The following is a 21,207-nucleotide window of genomic DNA, read 5'->3' as shown; positions in this document are numbered from 1 at the left end:
TTGTGAGTTCACAGGCTCACCTTATGCACACTTATTTTTCTGTGCTCTTTGTTCATGTTGCTGTCTCTTAAGCCAATTTAATGGTCACATTCCTTCTGAGGCAGTAATTAACTAACAGAGATTATATCCCTGGGGCCTTTGGTATTATTCTCTGTTTTTATGGGAAGATCACTGCCATCATCTCATAACTGTCAATAACTTTGGAAGCAGTTTTGGATATCTTATGAGTGACTTTGGATATCTTATGAGTGCCTTCATTAGAGCTTGATATTAAAATGTAGAGCATAGCTGTAGATAGCATTTGTCACTAGCTCTTTCCTGCACAGTGTGGTACTAATCCTACCATCTAGAGGCTATTTCATTGAAATCTGGCTCTTCTCTGAGGCAGCAGCTCTCTGGCTACAGAGAGCAGGCACAGACTTTCCCAGGCATTTTCCTGGGGAAGGTTGTGAGAAGATCAGAGAAAATAATGAGAAACAATTCTTCTCTCCGCTTGTTGCATCTGCTGTTGTGCATGTGTGGAATGTGTCATGGATATTTGTTTACCAAAGGGTGATTTCTTGATTGGACACTAGATAGTGTTTAGATTGATTGACCAATTAGGTGAAAGCTGTATCAAAGTGGCTGTAAAAGTTACTGAGTTTTATAATAAGTATAGTATATATAGTGTAAGATGATATAATAAAGCAATTAATCAACCTTCAAAATCAAAGAGTCAATGCTAATTATTACCCAGCTGGGGGCCTGCAGCGACAGTTCTCTAAAGAAGTAAGGCATTCTCTTGCCTCTAAAGCAGCCAAAACAATAAATCTGGAACTCGTGGTGTAAACATTGAATCAAATACTGCAGAACAACTGCAGAACTCCCTTGCAATTGGTCTTGGTGATTCTCTTTCTTGGAGAGGATTTACCCCATGCATACAACATGTGTGCATGGATCTCCATTGCTGGTGCAAGTTCTGGGCAGGTTTGGTCATCTGTATAGTAACTTAATGATCTGAAACTTCCTTATAACAGCTGTTTCACTCATTTCTTCTTATCTGTTAATTTCATTCCAAATAATTTTTTAAACCAATGTTCATATTCAAAACTTTGGATGCAACAAAACCAAAAAAATGCAAAGTAACAGAATTTTGGGGTAGTTGGCACTAATTGTCTACAGTGCATCAGATAATGTCCTAATAAAGTGAATCTTTCCCTAATTCAGGTAAATTAATCTTAGATGTTTGTTTCTTCTAAGCTACTAAGTGGGATTGCAGTGGGCAATTTCTAACTGATATCTTTCTTACACCATGGGGTAAAACTTACAGAGAAAACAGCAAATCTGAGAAAAATATTTATAAACTTCCGTATGTAAAAGGATCTGTCATATAATGCCTCACGTGTTATAAAATGAAATATCTACTTGAAAAAGTAGTAATTTTTAAAAAGTGGACTATAAAATAACCCTCTTACCATTGGGGTTAGGCTTAGGAAACACTGATGTGTGTCACACAGCATTGCAGAGCTGTACTCAGGGTTCTCTGAGCTGCTGAGAATGGTGCTCATTTTAAATGCAGCTTTAAAAAAGCATAGCTCAGTAAGACACTGAGCTGTCAGTAACTGAGGAACCTTTAAACAAATGTACTGGACAGGTATAATATGCTCTAAAATCAAATTTGTCCCTGTAATTCTTTCCTGCATCTGTGGAAGGGAATTGTTAAATCAGAAGACCCATTTTGCCTCTGCCTGGATATTTAATTTTATTTAAAATGTGTTCCAGGTCTTTTTCAGTAGCTGTAACCAAAGTCCCTCAAGTTACACCAAGCTTCTGAAATGGATGCTAGGGAAGCTTTTGCCCTTGCACACAGTATATTCCAGTGATCATTGAAGATTTCTCTTTCATTTAATTCATTTATTATTCATTTGAATAAGGTAATTAAATCAAACTGATCTTGATAATGATCAGGCATATATTTTTCTGGATGAAACTGAAATTTTTAAATCTACATGGCCCCAAAATGAATCATGATTTCTTGCATAAAAATGCATCTTATGAAAAGTAGCATACAATTATAGCAATGGTTTTACTGGAAGATAAAAGAATCTAACAAGTAGGTACAGCAACGCTTAAGAAATTGATGACTTCTGTATAAATAAAAGTGGTATTCCCTCCTTCCAGCAGTGCTTTCCATTAAGTAACAAATCAAACCATTATTCCCCTTCCCAAGCCCCAGTTAACTTCCTATTATTGGATCCCCTTTCCTATTGTTGGATCCCCTACAGAAACAGTTCTTACAGTATCAGGAATGCCATTAGAATGGCTGGTCCTTGGTGGTCGCTTATTCTGTTCTTCCTTTTCTTCACATGTGTTTGTGGCCTGCTGAGTGGCACTCCCAGCTAACAGCTCCCGTCAGCAAATCATGCCTCCCTCTTTAGCTTTGCCTGAGGAACAATGAGTCAATTGAGTTTGTAAAATATGAAGTTTGAATTGCATTGTACAGAACTGTCTTGGTGTGAAAGCTATGACTTTATGGTGGTCTTTACAAAGCACACTTTCATAACTCATCACATGTTCTCATTTCTCTACATTCTGGGTATATGTGTACTATAAATCACTTTACCTTTTATAGACTCTGTACATCCCAAAATAAACCAAAACCTAATCTTTAAGTGCAAAAGTAATTTATTCTTGAAAAATCTGATTAGTATTTATGTTAGCCACTTGGTTCTTCCCCTTTTTTTCTAGCAGTCACTCTTCACACAGCCATCCTCCTTAGTCTGTTCTTTCATCTTCCTACTTCTGTGTTGTTATTAAAAAGAAGAGTCTGCTTTCAGATGCTTTCCATGGCAGCACCTAGGCTCAGAATCCAGAGGAGAACACAAAGGAGTATTATAGGTAGAATAATTACTGCTTACTTAGAGTATTTTAAGATCCACATAGTGAAAAATTATTAATTTCTTCACGTGAGGTCACTTGTGATGACTTGAGGTCACCACAGGTACTTTTCCACACACATATTCTGGTTGGAGAGTTTCTGTTGTGTATTTTAATTATTGTTAGATGGAAAGGTACCTAATTTAGGTTTTGTGCTGCTTGCAGGCCAGGTAAGGACCTTGTGTCCAGTCCTGTTGGTTTTTCTGTTCAGGGGTGGAGGGAAGGGACAGCACTGCTGCTGTAACCACGTGTGGTGCTCTGCCTGAGTGAGTGGAGCTCCTTGGGGGACAGCTGCCCCTTCTGGTCTGCCTCTGATAGACTTCCCCCTGTCCAGAGAAAAGCAGCAGAGTTCTGCCCGTGGCTGGTTGGGATCTGACCAGCTGGATCAGCCGGGTCCTCTCCTAAGTCACAGCATCTTTAACATGGTTACATTTTGTCATCAACTCCGTCTGACCTGGTCATATCAGTTTACCACAAGCACCTTGTTTCCAAGAGTAGCAGATTTTTGCTAAAGGCCTTTGGAGAATCAGGGCTGATGTTACAGTTATCCTGATCAAAATGATGGCACACATTCATATTGAGGAGCCCGAGTGTTTTGCGTCCTGTAAGAGTTTATACCACCTTCAGATTCTTCCAAGGGGTTTGCATGACCATGGATTGCTCATGGTCCCTGGTCCATGGGCTCCAGGTGCAGGAGGTCCCTGTGACAGGGAACTGGCCCCCAGCACAGTGCTCTTCCTGCAGGACTGCTGGCCCTGATCATTAGGAGGGTGTTGAGTGATGCTGGCTGTCTCTCATGCTGGTGAGTGCTGTTCTGCAGCACTCATTAGCTCACCATTGACTGGTGAGCTAATTTCACCATTTCACCTGTTTGTAATGACTTTTTGGCAGAGTTAGTAGAGTGAAAAGCCCAGATTGCATCCCAGCCTGATTGTTTACTGAAATCAGCCCTGTCCTCAAGACACCAGGAGCAGAAGGCATCACAAAAACTTCTTGTCAGACTTGGAGTTGTCTGTGGTTAGCCTCAGGCACAAGATTTATTACAACATCTCTCTCTCTCTTTAAAAAGCAGAATAGAAATGTTCTCCTCCTACATTCTGAATCTTCCCATGAAAAACAAAATTTTGGCACAGGCAAAATATTTCTGAAATCCTTGTAGTATCTTTTGGGTTATTATTACTAGAATCAACTTCCTTATTTATTGAGGATATTTATAGATAATCACTGCCTCATCCATGCTTTTATAGATCTGTTCACTATTAGCTGTATTGGGCCCTTCTGATACACCATGAACTTCCAGACTTACTTTCCTCAATATCTATCAAAGCCAGTTTGCCTTTTCCACTGAGACTTCACCATGGTTGATATCTCGTCCAAGCTAGGTTATAGTTCTCTGGGTTTTCATCACTACTCTGTCTTTTGGTGCACTATGCATCACTTCCATATTTTTTCACTATTCCTTCCTCAAGAAACTTCCTCTTTTATGAACTTACCAAGATGCATTTTTTTTTTAAGTACAGCATCTGAGATAGTCCTTCTGCTGCTCTCCCCTTGGAATCTGAATGTGTTCCTCAGTTTGCAGACTCCCAGGAATTTGTTTTAGGAGTCTTTTGTCATCTCCTTCATAGCTGGTCCATCTGCATGTAACTGGCTGAAAACGTCCTCCTTGCTTTGACTTCCTGCTTTGCACTAATCAGCAGAGTCAGTCTTCTGCTGCCTGTGCTTCCCAGCTGCCTCTCACTCCCTAAGACCCAGGACAAATGAAATTACATTTTATTAAGGCTCATGTAATTTACATTTCAGGAGATCATACTTAGGTTTCTCAACATATTTGTTCTGCTTTAGGCTATTCCAGAGCATGAGTTCTGGCTGGATTTCTCAGTGGCTCCAGTAGAGCTGCCCAGAGGAAGCCTGGCTATTGCAGGTGCCACATTTGTGTGGGATGAACCATGTGCTCTGTGGAGGCTCTGACACTGCAGTGATGCAATTCCAGAAAGTTTAACTGGACACCTGTAGTGTATATGTGGATATGATAGAGAATCTGAGGGTGTTTCCAGGTCTTTTGATTGGGGCTGGAACTTTGTACTGTGTATGTGGAGCACATGGGATCTTGCAAGTCCTACCATTCATGTGTCACAGGGATTTCCAGTGCTGTACCTGAACTTGTCTAACTTTCCAGTCTTCTAGCAACCATTGTGCCTCTGAAAATTTTACCAGCTGCTTAGCTCTAGCTGGAGATGAAACACATCTTTTTTGAGTAATTTTCCCTTAGAGACATGAATGCTAGTCACTAATAAGTGAGAACTGAAACAGATGCCAGAAAATTAAAATCAATTGATTTTATGCATACATTAACAAGACATTTTATCTTGGTGACAAACAGTGCTATCTTAAGTAAGAATTCATTTGATCTGCTGGCTTTGATATCAGTTGCTATGAATATCCATGTAGCACCTATTAACAAGCCTGCCACTTTCAAGGATTCAACAGAATAGTAAAGAAACATAGATGTGAAAATAAACTGATCTCTAAGTGATATTTTTGTTGGGAAAAGAAAAAAAAAACAAGCAAAATATAGTGTGTGTGGGTGTATGTACTTACCAAATATATACAGTATAGTGTAGTTCAGAATAATACAGGGTATTAATAACCATAGTAATTTAATAAATACTCTCTTATAAACAGAAAATATACATTAATGACAAGTTAAAATAGACAAAATTACAAGTTTCCAAAATTAGAATTTGTCTTAGATGAGATACTTAGATTAAGTTCTGGAAGATATGTTGTGTGCCCATAGGGAACAAATCCAACAATAAATAGCTGGCCAGCATAAATGCATAATTAACGCTGTGTGCCAAAAGGATCTGTACCAAAAGAGCTTCCATGTTTCCATAAAATGGAAGGAAACTTTAAAAGAAACTTAATTTACAATACAGAGCTGATGAAATAATGTTTCTACTTTCTTTGGAGACTGAAAGGATATTTATAAATTTTCCTGAATTACAGGGTAGCAATTAAAATTATTTCAATAACTTCCCTTATTTCACCAGCTGCATTCCTAACCTGACATAAGCCCATAAGGTATCTTTGAACTTCGTCTTCTAAAGGTATTGAAAAATTCATTTGGTAATTCTGTGTATCAGATTTAGAGCTGTGTCAGAGTTTATTCACGCAAGAGGAATTTCTTTCCTCTTGCAATATCTTTAGTTTGGCCTAGAACTATATTAAACTTCAATAAGTGGATCAACACCAATTTATGTGGGGAAGATCTGCAGCTCAACAGGCTTCTCCCTTTTCATTCTGTAGCTTATTATTGTGATGGCATTAGTTGACCAAAAAATGTTTCAGTTATTGATGTTGTCGGATGGTGCCAGGAAGAGTGAGAGCTTAATTCCTGTTTTTTGTGGAAATCCATTGGCATGTAACTTGGCTGTGAGAGGAGGAATCTGCCTTAGAGCTCATTGCAGGTAAACACAATCATTGATTTCTGTTTTGGCTGGTTGACTTGGTGTTGGTTTGGTTTTTTGGGTTTGTTTTGAGGGAATAGCATCAGGGTGGTTGAGATTTAACTATTGATTCACAACCTAATCCTTTTTTTTATGTATTAACAGCTAATCCATGGGGAATGTGAAATTAAACACGAATGTTCAAACTTTTATTCAGCAATACTGCATAAAGAGAAATGTGTTTGACCTGACACCTATTAATGTTGACAGCATGATCCTTTCAAAGTAGGTGCCAGAATCCCTTTGGTCTGAACAGGGAAGGATTTTTCCATTTCAAAGAGAAAAAGATTCAGTAGTCTTACAATGAGATTTGATCCAGCTCCATCAAAAGGCAATGTGTTTCAAATTCTGTTTAATTCAGTTTGCATTCTGTAGCCAGTATTACATGAAATGGCCACTCCAGTGTTCTCTAGAGCACAGCGTGAGTGGTCATTGACATCAGTGGCCCCAGATTCCCCCTCAAAGGTTTCTTACCACATAGTGGCTCTCTGAAAATACTCTGTGTTATGGTATGAAATATTAAACATCAGGTATCACTGTAATATTGAAGACATCTGTCCGATTCATAAATATATTATATTTTTGCTTCTCAAAAGCAATGGAATGTCAGATCATACAATAATCAATTTAGACTGGGAAGTTCAGCCCAGGTTTAATTCCAGGGCATCATTATTTACATCTCTCAGTGACAAGAACATGTTCTCTTCTCACTTCTTTACTTTGAAGAAGCTGCATTTGTGTCTTGTTCTTTGCAGAGTAATCTCCAGAGACACACTAACTTAGTCCTGAAGTGTCACCCTGATTCTCAAGATTTTCTAAAGCCTTCTGAGTTTACATTCTGTTGGAGAACTTTCCCACACAATTTCTATAAACAACATATTGTTTTGCATTCCTTTATGGGGGTGGAGAAACTTGATGTACTAGTGGTTTGTCCAATGTCTTTGGAGAGGTGGCCCATTCACTCTCCAATCCAATGTCACCTTTGGGAAAGTATAAAAGGTGGAGTCAGAGAAATAAACTTTTATCTTTACCTTGCAAATAGCAGGTGGCTCGTGTCGTGCTTTCACGTGTCCTATAGCAACACTGAAGAATTTGCTTAAATGATTTGTTGTTCTTTATGTTTAGATTGTAGTAGAGCTCAGGATGTTTGTGGGGTCTCTGCCTTGCAGGTCTCCAGGTGTCTGTAGTGTTCATGTATGTACTTTAGTTAGAGGGGAAGTTGGCCAGTTTCAGACAGTTGAAAAATATCTCTATCTCTTTTCATACCTTAATCTGACAGGTGTTCCTGCCTTGCTTCATTTGAAAGGAATAGCACAAGCACAAGACAAATTAGTGTCTGTTTAACTCATTACTGAGCATGCTGGGTTTTCTTGCAGAAACACCTGGGTAATAAATCCTCTCTGGACCTCATCTTTTGTAAGAGATGCTATTTTCCCCTTCAGTGACTGTAATCATCTCATTATGTTGCATCCCATCATGCAATTGTCTCAAAGTAACAAAAAAATTTCTATAGTCCTGTTGACTGAGGGTAGTTTAGGTACTTGTGAGATATAGTAGGGCTGTGTACTTCGAAAGTGAATGATTCTGGACAAACTTAGGTATGTTTTCATTTTAAAGGACACAGAAACTATTCTGGAGCTCATAGACTAGATGACCAAAGATAGTGAGAGTGCAAACACTTTGAAAACAAAATAAAGGAAATAATAACTTGCTGGGTAATTACAGGTCAGAGTATTTCAGAAGTAGACTTTTTGACAATACTGACATCGGATTTGGTCAGGTTTTATCCTCTTTTTCTGTGAACAACGGAGAAAAGGAAGAAGGCCAGAATGCAAGGAGAATTCCTATATTCTAGTACAAAGACTTGGGCTCTTAACAGTGCTTTTATGCCAAGCTAACACTTCCATCATGAGGAAAAATACACAGAAACTACCTTTTAAAAGAGAAATGGAAGTCTCCTATCTGTGTTTTTGTTATCATTTCAGAGAAAACTTTTTCAAACCTCTTGTCGGGGTGGAAGAATTTAAAAATTACAATAAACTGGATCTGTCATCCTTCAATCTGCTTTAGGAGTGACTTTGAGAAAGAGAAGTACTCCAGGAGATTCCTTACCTTAAATTTTAATAGATAATCTGAGAAAATCCATCTAATCACTGGAACTTGGAGAAAGCTTGTACAGCTGATTTGTGGCTGTTTAAATATACCCAAGTGAAACAATGTTCTGGTTTAGAAGGAAGACTGGTTTTACTAATCTTTCACTAGGTGTGTAGCCACATTTCTTGCAACTGCTTACCTCCTCCAGCTGAAAGGAGCTTATCTTCCCCAGCAGTTAGTTGTTTAATGAGACACAAATTCCCCTCTGAAATGCTTTCATTGTGATAAAACTCTTTTAAATTTCATGATTCTTAATGATGTTTTACATTGGGTTTGTGTGTCCTGTAGAGCACTGGGGATAAATCAGTGTCATGAGATAAGAAAGACTGATGTTATCACTCCTCCTGCCTAATTCCAGCTGAATCTGCAGGGTGAGAGTTTCAGGAAGATAAAAAACCATAGCTTTATAGTTTCTTTTCAGTAAAAAGCTGCCCCAGAGAAATGGAGTTTGGCTATGTTTCACCTCAGCCTATGCCACAGCATTCCTGTAAAATCCAAGAAAGTAGTCTGACCTGTAATTTTCTTGACAGCATGTTACTGACTTCTCAGGTGATGACATTTAAACTTGGGGTACTTTGGGGAAGCACCATGGAAAGAATGGATCAGATGGACAGTACACCCCAGATTCTGGGGCCAGCACTGTCAAGTGCCTTCATTAATGGCCTGGGCAATGACACAGAGTGTCCCCATGGCAAGGGTGCAGGCAAAAGACTGGGAGCACTGGCTGTGCTGCTACTAGGCAGAATCACACTGTGATGGTGAAGTGGCTCAGCAGAAACCCCATGGAGTTTCCTGAAAGGAAATACATGTGCAAACAAATGAAGACTTGTGAAGCTGATGAAATATAGCAATAAAGTATTGAAAAACACTGTCATCAGTGAGCAAGCTGCTACCATTTCTTTTGGAAGGGAAATTCACTGCAGCATCAGTGACTCCTTGAGAGCTGTCTGAAAAGTTGCACTGTGGTGTGTATCCTTGCTTTTGATTTCCTGGGTTTTAGATCACAGCTTAGCATCCAATACCAGTCGGCTTTTGTCCCGTCTTTTCAGTTAAATGTAGGCATAGTTATATTAATTTGATTTCTTTTTACATTTCATTATTTATTAATCTGGAAATCTTCCCTTTTCAGACTTTCAATACCAATGGCAATAATCACACATGAAATACCTGAGAAATGTATTAGTGTAAGTAGTTATAACAAGAGACTGTTGTAGTTCTTCTCTCTCATAAGACTCTTGAAATCTCTAATAGGGACATCCAAAAGAGGCAGACTCCAGGGGGCTTGCAAGGCCTTCTTTCACTGAGAAATTTCAAAGAAGTAAGCAAAAAGAGCTTTGTGGATATGAACTTTTTCTAGATTGTTGTCATCTAGAAATAAAATATTAGCGAGGCAGAGAAAAATCTTCTACATAATCTAAAATCTTTACAGTATTTTGCAAATCTGTCCCTCGGCAAGTAGACCCACTAGGAAATGGCCTATTAGTGTCTTTATTTATAGTTCAAGACTGAACAATTCAGTGATTTACATTTTCAATTTATTCACACCAACTGATATAGGAAATAATTGGAAATGCAGGTTTGACCTTGCTCAAGCAGAGTATGTAAAATTCAATGTAGCAAAGCTTGCTTATTGAATATTATGCAGTAATAGTATGTTTTTTGCATTGTGCAGCTTCCCAACTATGTCAATACAAGATAATGGTTTGGGCAAATTACACGACTAAAGAATTAGGAATGTAACTGGAAAAAGGAAACATAATATTGGGTTTGTGGTAAGAACTCATTTTATATGATAAAACAAATTTGTAGTTTGATCTTTAAAGGAGAACATAAAAAGAGTACTGAAGTACTTGAAATGCAAGGTATATTATAGAATAAAGGAAGTGTGAAGACGAAGAAGTAGTCTGATGGCAGCCTAGACAAGGGCAAAGGAACTCTTTCTGAGCACTGCTAAACATTTTATTCTTAGGAAAATAATTTGGTTATGTAAAATAAGCTGATGGAAATGATGATAGGGAGAAAAATAGTTTAAGAATACAAAGTTCAGGTTTAAGAATTTAATGTAATTTATTGTAATTTTTATCATCACTTAAATCTTCTTTAACACATTCAGGCAAGAGAGGAAAGTCACTGAACTAGTGGAAGGGCAGAAATTCATTCATCTTAAAAAGTACAGTTCCTTATTAGAGAGTTTTCCAGACTAAATGAGCTTATGCTGGAAAGTAGAGCAAAGCAATGTGCATGACTTCACGCAGTCACACAGGCCAGGAAGGTGGGCCCAAAGAGCACCATCCTCCTGTCAACAACCTCCCTGTCTCAGGTGGAACCTGGAGCCTCATGTAGAAGAAGGAGACTTGGTAGTGTCAGTGCAAACCAGCGCTGAGCTGAGGAGATGCAGGTGCTCTTGGCACACCCTTGTGAGGGGCAGCAAGCTGACAGCCCGTGCAGGAGTTCTGCCTGGGGAGCTCTGCTGGGAGGTACCTTGGGTGTGCCACTGGCATTGCCTGCAGTTCTTTTTCAATCCACGTGTAGCCTCCAAAATCTTTAGCAGAGTAGTTGAGCAAGTGCTGTAGCTCATCCTGGTGATTGTAAGGCCTGGTGAAGGAGGTGGGGAGCAGTTTCTGACACACTGTTCTACTGAATTATGTTCTCTGTCACGTATGGGGAGCTGCGTTTCACACCCAGCTTGTAGGTCCAGAATGTCTGTGTGGGGCTTTGTCTCTCTGACTCTTGAGGAAAGTACTTTTGCTGGGACATTAAGCATTTTCTATTAAGTAGTACAATAAAACCTGCTCGTTCCCTGGAACTTAAGAGGTGTAGAGTCATATTCAAATAACTAACTGGAAGGAAATCCTCTGAGTAATGGAATGTTTCCAGTGATGTTGGGTATTCTGTTAGAAAATGACCTTAAGATCAAATAGAATTTGATTCAAACCAGTTGATTCAAATGGCTTGTGGTATTTCTTGTTAACAACACCGATTTTTTTTTGTTAATCTCCTCATTTACACCTCCTTGTTGGAAGAAGAGGGTCTAAGCCTTTCAATGCAAACATCTTTCATTCAAGGTAGATGTTTTTTTCCAAAGGATAATTTCTCTCCTGGTACAGCTTCTCATGAAATTATAAATTCATTAATTTGTTAAAATACCCTAGTGGCCTGGCACAAGGGCAAGAGGGTGTGATTATTCCTGAGTTATTAAGGGAAGGATCATTTAGATGCAGAATTTCACATTGCTTAATTGAAAGACTGTAAAAGAATTGTTGAAATAGGTTTTTAGTCTATTAGACCCCTCAGTAATCTTTTGGGGGAACTCACTAACATGCTTGAATGATAAAAGGCATAAAGATAGCTTTCATCAAGTGAAATTGTTAGTGGTGTGTATCATGCTTGAGATGCATTATAAGCTGTGTTTATGACGTGAGAAACCTTGAAATAGCTTCCGATACACTGCATAAATCATTGCATCCTTGGGTCATGATAAATGCAGAGAAATTTAATTCTGGGACAGTTCTTAAACAAAATAGATCACCAAATTGTATAAATATTGCTCCTTATACTACTTTTTGGCCTTTTGCTTATAAAGTATGAATGATGCAATCCCTCTCTTTTTCCATTCTTCACAGCTTTAGGGACAAGATATGAGTAAAGAGCATCAAGGATGGAATGTTTTGGCCTGTGTCCTTTGAGACAGGTAGAAATAGTTAATCACATGATAGAAGCAAGCTTTGGGCTATGATTAATCTGACATATCAAGAACTATATTTTAAAAATTGTTTGAGAGAGGGTATGAGCCTTTTTTGAAAGAAAATGAGAGTGCTTGCCAGAGAAGAGTATTTTCAACATCCTGTTTGTTTAGTAGATACCTGGTGAGACAACTCAGCTGAATATGTTTGGAAGAATTATTATTCAGCAAATGAAACCCTTTCAGAGGGCTGTTATCCCAGTTTGAAATCTGATAATGTATCTTGGAAAGACGAAAAACACTTGGGAGGGTTGAAAGAGGCAGGGAATTAAGGACATTGCAGATTTCTGTATATCATGTTTTTTTATGTTAACTGTATTTCAGTTGTGCTTTTATAATGAGCTGGCAATTTTATCAGCTTTCTGCTTGTCAGTATTTATTTGGAATTTAAATTGCTGAGGAAAAGCCTCTAATAGCAGAATTGTCAATTTTTTTAATGCAGTAAAATACACCTCCAACCCCAGGGTGTGCTCTTCCAGCCTTTGTTTACAGTTCCTCTCAAGCTAATGAGTAGTCCATGTGCAGACTCAGCCATGAAATGTCTGTAGAAGATGTGCAGGAAGAGATCTATGCAACCTGCAGAAAAATACTTTACTAGATTTAATGAAATATATGAGTTTGATAAAGCAGTATAATGTGCCTGGACAGAGGTACTGTATGTGTTTATTCAGGGACTTGCAATTGCTTAAATCTCTTTCATCTTAAAGATAAAACTGTTAGTGTTTTGTTAGCAGCAACCCCTGCAATTAGATATTCAACCCGTAATTCACATCTGATCTTCTGTGTTCATTGATACAGAGAGGTTGTGTTACATTGTGGATTCACATTGCCAAGTTTTAGAAAGCAGGAGGCAACACATAAATGGAAATGCTGTGCTGCTGAAATAAGCAGGGAAGACAGGCTTTCTGTGTTAGAGTCTAAAGGGAATATGTGCCTTGTATATTGACTTCTCTTATGCTGAAAATTACGTTTTGGTTTTTTTTTAATACCAAGAGTATATTTGGTGACTCGACAACACTGTAGGGAATAATAATCAAAGGAAGGCAGGGAGTTATATGGGATTATCAGTTTGGAGCTGATCTTGTAAAGGGGCACAAAGGTCTTCATCTCTGGTGAAAAGGCCACAGAGTGCTGTGGATAGTCCAGGCAGAAAGAAACATCAGCAGAGTTTCCAGTAGTTTCAGAAGTTCTAACCTTTTTCTCATGGGCAGAGCAAACAAACGGAGTAGTTTGTTTGAAAATGTTAGTTGTGCCTATATATTGTACTATTCTGGTTTACCATTTTCTCAGTGTGCCAATTGCTGAAATCATTCTTATCATATTTTATAAATGGTGCTGGTTTGATTTTGGTGCTGGAACAACAATTCTTTTGTTTTTTGTCCACTCTTTCTGGCCCACCAGAAAGTGGGCCCACCAGTGTGTTTGAAACCAGTGGGTAAATAAAATACAGCACTCAATAGAACTTCTGCAGTTTTCTGCAGTACAGATGCTATAAAACTTGCACAGGGGAAGCATGAAGCAGATGTTTAGCAATAGTAAGGTCAAAACTACACTATAGCCTTTGACTCTAGAAGTCCATCAAACTGTTCATGGTTTTACATCCCCAAAATAGGAAGCAAACAGCAGGAAAATGCAAAGTGACCTGACATCTTCAGTTCAGCACAAATTTAACTTAGGGTGTCCGTCAGCTATTTCAAAAATAGCAAGCCTCATACTTAATTTCTGTCAAAACAAAGCCAAGGAATTGTGGTTTTAGTTTCACTTGGTAGATGGATGAAGACAGATAAGGAAATACAATATCTGAGATATGAGACTCTAAAGAGTTTATGCAGCTTGTTTTGACAACTCTTACCACTTTTACCTTTAGTGCATGTCTGCTGTATCAATTCTTACTGCAGTCCAGAAACAGAAGAGTATTGTCCTAGTTACAAGTTCTTTGGTCTCTTTCATTAACTCTCAGAAACATTTTAATAGCCAAGGGGACCATGTTTGTTGTTTACAAATTCATAAAGTTCCATTTATTCCAAGAATGGCAAATACAAGGAAGGCTCTAAATGGTCATATGACTGTCACAAACGGTGAAATGCAAGTTCCAATCCCTATATAAAATAGAGCAAACTCACATGAACAATAAAAGAAATTATAGCTGTATTAAAACAACATCTGCACTTCTAAAATTATTTGAAAAATTGTTAAGATTGGTCCCTGTTTCATATTGATCACTAGATGCATTCCATTACAATGTACAAAACCAGGAAGATTTATATTCATCAGTGTAATAAGGTAAAGTCTGAATATCTGAGTGCACTGAATAAATGTTTTAATTAAAATTAATAAGAAGCAAGTCTTTCTTTGGTATATTCCATATTTTATATGCTAGATTCTTAGATGTCTTTAAGGCACTCTGATATATGTTCAAAGAATGACAGTCCATACTCAAAGAGCATATTTTACTGGGTCAGGGAGAAAAATAGTTCTTTTGTTGTTTAATGTCACTGGTGAGATGTATGTCCCAGTTCTGACAGAAGTACTACGTTTCAGAACTCTGTAGCATTAGATGTTTTTTTTTTTAATTTAAAATTTACTCTAGCATCCAGAACAACAAAAATATTTTGAAACAAAGAACCCAAATGCAAATCAAACCCACTTCTGTGTTATTGAAAACAAAGAAGCTGTCTTTTATTAGAATTGAGTTCCATTTAATTGGTGGAGCTGTGTATTATTTTGTGTGAGTGGAAGGTGCTAGCTCCAAAGAGGCTGAAGGCAGGCAGCAAAGCAGGAGTGAGTGGTGGCAGAAGTGATGGGCAGGGCACAGAGTGCTGGGCAGGGGAGAGGCTCTTACATGGCTTCTCTGAGGGCAAGAGTTGTGTTCTCAGCTGAAAAACAAACATTCAGAGGTAATTCTTAACAAGTCTGACTTAAAGAAGACCACAAAAAAAAAAAGTAAAAGAGAAAAGAAAATGTGTCGGTAGTTGCTGGCTATAGCTGGGGCACTTCTGTCAGAGAGGCTGTAGCCAGGTTGCTATGAATAAGTTCAAAGGTTAATATGGTTAGAGTTAATGCACTCAAAGTTGTAATAAGCTAGTTATGTTGATTAAATAGTTGTTAAATGTTAAACCCTTGTTGTACCCCCACTGTTGTACCCCTTACATACACTGTAGGGAACGCTTGGCTCCAGGACAGTTTTGATGAATGGAGACAAGAGATCTCTGAAGGCTGCTCTTAGGATATCAGGTTTATTAGGGATGTGAAAGGTCTTGCTTGGAGCTGCCAGACGCAGCACATGGCAAGGCTTGAGGGGATGGGGGGGAGAGACAAGGGGTAGAGAGGATGCTCTAGGAGAGGGTGGAAGTTCCAAGAGGGGGAAGATCTAAGAGGGGGAAGATCCAAGAGAGGGGAAGTTCCAAGAGGGGGAAGATCCAAGAGAGGGGGAAGTTCCAAGAGGGGGAAGATCCAAGAGAGGGGAAGATCCAAGAGGGGGAAGATCCAAGAGAGGGGAGTTCCAATAGGGGGAAGATCCAAGAGAGGGGAGTTCCAAGAGCGCATCTGGCCCCTCGGAGACCCCTTATCAGGGGGCTTCAAGGTGGGCTGGAACAAGACTTAGGCCAACGGGGTCACAGACACTTGATGTTTTAGGGGAGGGTTACAGGTGCAGGGTGAACCATACATTTTGGGGGTTGAGATGGAACAGTCCGTCTGACTTTTGGACCTATCTGTAGGTAAGGGCATTGTCCAGCCAGTAGCAGAGATTGTTTTCATCCTGGCTGTACTATTGTAAATATTTTGCCAGGCAATTATATTTATCCATCCTTTCCAACAATACACCTTGGTTGTACCCCCTCACCTTACCTGTGAACCCTTGTTGCATCCATCAGGTATTGCCTCCGCTACTCCCCAGAATGGCGACCAAAAACATTCCCAGGAAATATGCGAATTAACAGAAGCTCAAGAAAATCCAACAAAAGACCTTAGAAACAACGAGCCAATCTAAAATTTGAAGAACTAAGTGACTAGACCTGCTGGCAGGAAGTCCCTCTACTCTACCAACATGGTTTTAAGTGTCACTGTGACCTAAGTAGAACTGAGCCAGAGTAAGGGCCCTGGATGATGAGCCAAAATGTGTCTTCTCAGGCACGCCTGTGAGGACAGAAGCCCCAGTTCTGCTGTGAAAACTGTTCACCTCCTCCTCTGCATCGCCAAAGGGAGCAGCAGCAGTGTGTGCCACCCCTCGGGCCCCCACCCAGAGCTGATAATTTTAATTAAGGCATCCAAAAGGTCTCCTTGTCCATTTATCTCAGGGTGGCCTGAAGGCACTTCCAGCAGTAGCGGGAAAAAACTACTATTTATGTGAGGCTTTTTTTCTTTCTTTCTTTCTTTAATCCCTCCTCTATCTGCACTGTATCTTTTGTGGGGAATAAATAATCCATCTCTGATTTTGGGCCCCAATAATCCAGCATTGTGACAGGATCCTGTGGAAAAGCTCTGGTAAAATCAGGTGCCTTGGTGTTAGCCCTGATGATGCAGTGTCCTTGTTGAACAGCAGTGACAGCAAATAGTTCCAGGTAGAGAGAGAAGGAAAGAAAAAAGTCAAATCTGTTAGCAAAAGATTGTTTTGTAAGAGAAATAGATGTAAACAGCACTGGGAGTGGAGCATCAGAAAGCTCAGCTATAGATTTAATGGTCTGTATCATAGTTGGTGCCAGCAGTGACAGCATTGCCTGGCTGGGAGGGACAGCATCAAACCCAGGAAGCTTATAGGCTATTGCAGGATAGGAAAATGCAGAATATATCCTCTATTATAAATCATGCAAGAGAACATAGGTTTTTTGTGGCATATGTGATGATGAAATATGGTATAATGTGACTATGTTCTGGGAAGGGCTTCTCTCATTTGAGCTGTGTGGTACAGCAGCCATTTTGTTTTCTGAGTTTCTGTGGTATTAATAAGACATCAATATTTTTGCTGCATCCCAGTGGGGCTGCCTTTATTCTGTTTCCTTTAAGCTAAAAAAAAAATCACTGTAGAGTGAAGATGATTTCTCATTGCTTATGACAGTTTCAACTTGAAGGAAACTTCTTAATATTCCTGTTAACATTTCTATTCACAGTCCTGAGTGGGAAAAGACCCCTGACTATAACCTTTTCGAATTGAGGGGTTTGTTGGGATTTTTGTTTGGTTTTTGGGGGTTGTTTTTGTTTTGGGTTGTTGTTTTCGGGTGTTTTCCCCCTTTTTTTATTTAACTTTATTTTATTTTTGAATGTTCAAGCCACTGTTAGTTGGCTAAGCCTTGTCTGGCAAGTGTGAGTGGACTCATGGGGAAAAATCATCTACTTGTCTGTCTTTCTCTTGGACGGGATATCAGGCATGAGTCTGGTTGGTGGGAGTGAGATTCCTGTATCCTGATGTTAGCTCTTCTTACCTGTCAGATTAAGAAGATAAAACCAGACACTTAGACTTGGATGCATTTCAGCTGAGCTCTGAGAGGCATTTAGAGAAATCCAGGTTTGATTTATAAATGCAGCTTTTTCTAACTTTTGTGAAGAGCTCCATTTAATGAGCAGTGGCACTATACATATCTTTATTTCAAAAATCCAGTGGGAACACTGTCATTTTGATTGTCTATCTGTCTCAACATAGGTATCTCCCAGTTTGCCAGGGGAAGTATATTTATTTCATGATTGATACCACAGCTTCCTCGTGCATTAGCTGCCTGGGGCTAACATGGTGTTATTCTTGGGCAGAGGCCTCCATGCTCAGGTTTATAGGACTGTTCTCTGGAGTTTCTTGACCTAGTGCCTCAATATTGATTTAGCCTGTGGCATTAGCTGTGTCTCATGTCAGCTTTGTCTTGAAAACCAGGAAAGATCCAGCCCAGGAGCAGCAGCAGCAGTAAAAGCTCTCTCTGTTCCTGTTACCAAGGAGTGTAAGGCGGGTCAAGGCGGGAGCATACTCAAGGTACCATTGAAAGAAGCTACTCCTAGAACTTCATTAACTTTGCAAATGAAACAAACTAGGCCCAGCCTCCAGTGATTGAATGTAGATCCCTCCTGAGGTGCCTGGGAGCTGTTGAAAGCTTGTGAAATATCAAGTATTAGCTGAAACAGCAAGCTAAAATTCCTGTGAGGTTTGAGCAGTCACCCAGGAGCAGGACCCATGCAGTTCAGGCTGGTTTTTTGTCAGGATTTGTTCATATATTCACAGTGGGTAGAAGTCAGCCCTTCTCTGACAGCCTGGAGCTGGCAAATCCCTGGCCTATGGCAGCATTTTTCTGAGACCTAACTCAGGATCCAGCTGGACAATTTTCCATATGCAATTCTCACTATTGTTCTGTGGCCTAAAGAACTTCCTAACTTGTCTCTGAGCACAGTGTTACTGTCATGTTAATGTGTGTAGGGAAGTAGGTTTAATTTTTTATGTCCATGCATTTTGGCTGTGCAAAGAAATATAACTGTTCCCTTGAGTCAGTCTTCAGTGATTGTCATTGCCCTTTCTTCTGAAAGAGCAGTAAACTCAGCCTAAGTGCTTTGGGAGTGCTGTGTCTAAGAGCAGACACATGGCCAGCTCACTTCACAAAGGGTAACTCCTATTTGCAGCGTAGTGTGCTGGCCATTTTTTAGAGCTTCCCCTGCCAAGGGAAACTCTTCTAGGTCTTACTGCTCACAGGTCAATGGACAGCTCAGAGAAAGAGAAATCACCATTTGTGTTCAGCAGCAGCTGACTGCTTCCTCAAACATGAGATCAGACACACTTTTTAAGTGCAGTCACTGAATGTATCCATTTTCTAATCTCTTACTCTTCTCCTCCAGTAAATTGTGCTGGTTAATTTTGTGTTGTGTTAAAACACCCACTTAATCAGTTTTTAATGTATTTAAATGCAGCCTTTGATTTCATTAAATGCCTCTTGTCTGCATTGTGAGAGAGCACTTGATTTACTCTGCCTATACACTCCATCGCTTTGGGTTTTTCTGGCATATTCTAACTTAATTAATCACTGAGGTGAACTGCATCATTTAATATTTGTTCACAGGAGACTCTGTTTCCCTAACGATGCTCATTGTATTCCTCTCGGACTCCTGCTGGTTCTGCTCTTACAGTTTTGGAAGAACCCTTGTGTGTTCAGAGCAGCATTCTGAGTATCTCAGTATCCCATGGCAGCCGATGGCGTTTGTCTCTGCTCAGACAGCTTCTCACAGCACCACGGTTTGCCCTGCTCTGTGCATTAATGCAGCCTGGCAAGGCAGCTCCTCTGCCATGTAGCAGGGCAGTGGGTGTAGATTGCAATGCTGTCACAACACCCTTGTCTGGCTTCTACATTTATTCACTTGTTTAGTCTTAAGTTTCTGTAGTCACTTTCACACATTATTTCATTGACTGTGTTATGGGTAATAAACATAATTCGCGCCATTCCTTGTATAGAATATATCATGTTAAATACTTGTTAGATTATACTCGCCTATACTAGCCTCTTCCCCCACCCCACACCCCCCCCCTTCTCCCCTCCGAGATCGGGTGTATATTGGAAACTGATTTACAGGTAAGAAGGTTTGGCTCCCCAGGAGATGGGCCATGGCTGGAGAGATACGGGGACCCCAGGCACTGATCATCGCGTAAAGGACCCAGGATGGATATCATGGAAATCCTCAGACAGATACATGTGAATGCAGCATTCCCATAAATTTCATCACAGGATTCAACAACTCTGGACGCTGAATTATTCTCCCTCATCTCCAAAAAAAAAAAAAATCTTATTAACATATAGACTCTAAATAGAAGAAAAGACTGATTGCAGAAAATCTTGGCCTCAAGCGGAATTTTCCCTCTAAAAACCGCTTGTGCCAGGATGGAGGTGTGTGGGTATAGGAGGAAAACCTCTCCTGAGGCTGACTCCTTGTCGGCCACCCAGGGTCGATCCCCGGGCTCAGCACTGTGTTTTTTTCGTGGCTAGCTAGATAGAATTTAACCGCAAATAAAACTATTTTTATTGTTTAATTTGGCTGAATAAATTTTCATTTATAACAACTGGAATGGAAGCTGAACTGAGTCTTTTAATGGAATAATTAGTAAGGATAAATTAGTCCATACAAGCAATCTTATCAAATTCATATTGTCTTGATTTATGATTAATAGTCTCAGTATAGGCAAAGTTCTGAAAGACAGTTCTCTACACTGAAAGTGACTTATAAAAATAATGAAGCAAGTAATAGTTTAAAAATACAACTGTTTTTTTAACTACTGGGTAAGTAGTAATAGGATCAGCAGAAATCCCAAAATAGTGCCTTGTATTTTGTCTTTGGCCTTTTGAAAGCAAAAATACTATTATTTTTTAAAGATGGATTTTAAAAAACATCAACCAGATGACATTATATGTTAATGTTATTTATATTAGAAATTTCTAAATTCTAAATATACCCCAACTGATGACAGTCCTATGCCAGTATAGTAAAAGACATTAAACAGACATGGTGAAAATTTATTTTAAAAGAGGTTCAAGTATGAAGATCTGTTCCACTGTGTTGAGGAGAATTGTAGAAGGCAGTATTTTGTTATAATATGTAAATAAGTATGCAGTATGCAAAATTCCTGTGTTTTGTCTTTCCCTGACACATATATGCACTGTTTTCCAGACAATTTTTTTTGCCACTTAATGGTGCTAAATCTTGTTTTTCTCTGACAGTTTTTTGTGCCATGTTCCATACTGCTCCATCAGCTGAGTCTCTTGGACAGAGAAAGAGTATGTTCCTGTAAGTCCTTCAACATGGCCTCAAGCAGCAGAAAAATGCCTACATCCCATACAAACCTGTATGACTTCAGGTGAAAAAGCAGGTATTGAAACAGATGAATTTTAGAGGTGAATTGGTTTTATGCAAATGTACTAGTGGAAATAG

The 21,207-nt window shown here is 39.3% G+C and overlaps 1 long non-coding RNA gene across 1 annotated transcript in view; it reads right to left on the bottom strand.

Moving 5' to 3' along the window:
- Positions 1 to 933: 933 nt before the first annotated feature.
- LOC110476532 (uncharacterized) overlaps positions 934 to 21,207 on the bottom strand; it is a 30,693-nt gene continuing 10,419 nt past the window's right edge. Inside the window, exon 3 of the long non-coding RNA XR_014956245.1 lies at positions 934 to 20,047. This is a non-coding gene — a long non-coding RNA (uncharacterized LOC110476532). The remainder of the gene's footprint in view (positions 20,048 to 21,207) is intronic.

The sequence above is a fragment of the Lonchura striata genome, chromosome 6 (assembly GCF_050655825.1).
Source record: "Lonchura striata isolate lonStrDom1 chromosome 6, ASM5065582v1, whole genome shotgun sequence".
Lineage (NCBI taxonomy): Eukaryota > Metazoa > Chordata > Aves > Passeriformes > Estrildidae > Lonchura > Lonchura striata.
The sequence above is the reverse complement of the archived record's forward strand: the minus strand, read 5'-3'. Positions and strand labels throughout refer to the sequence as shown.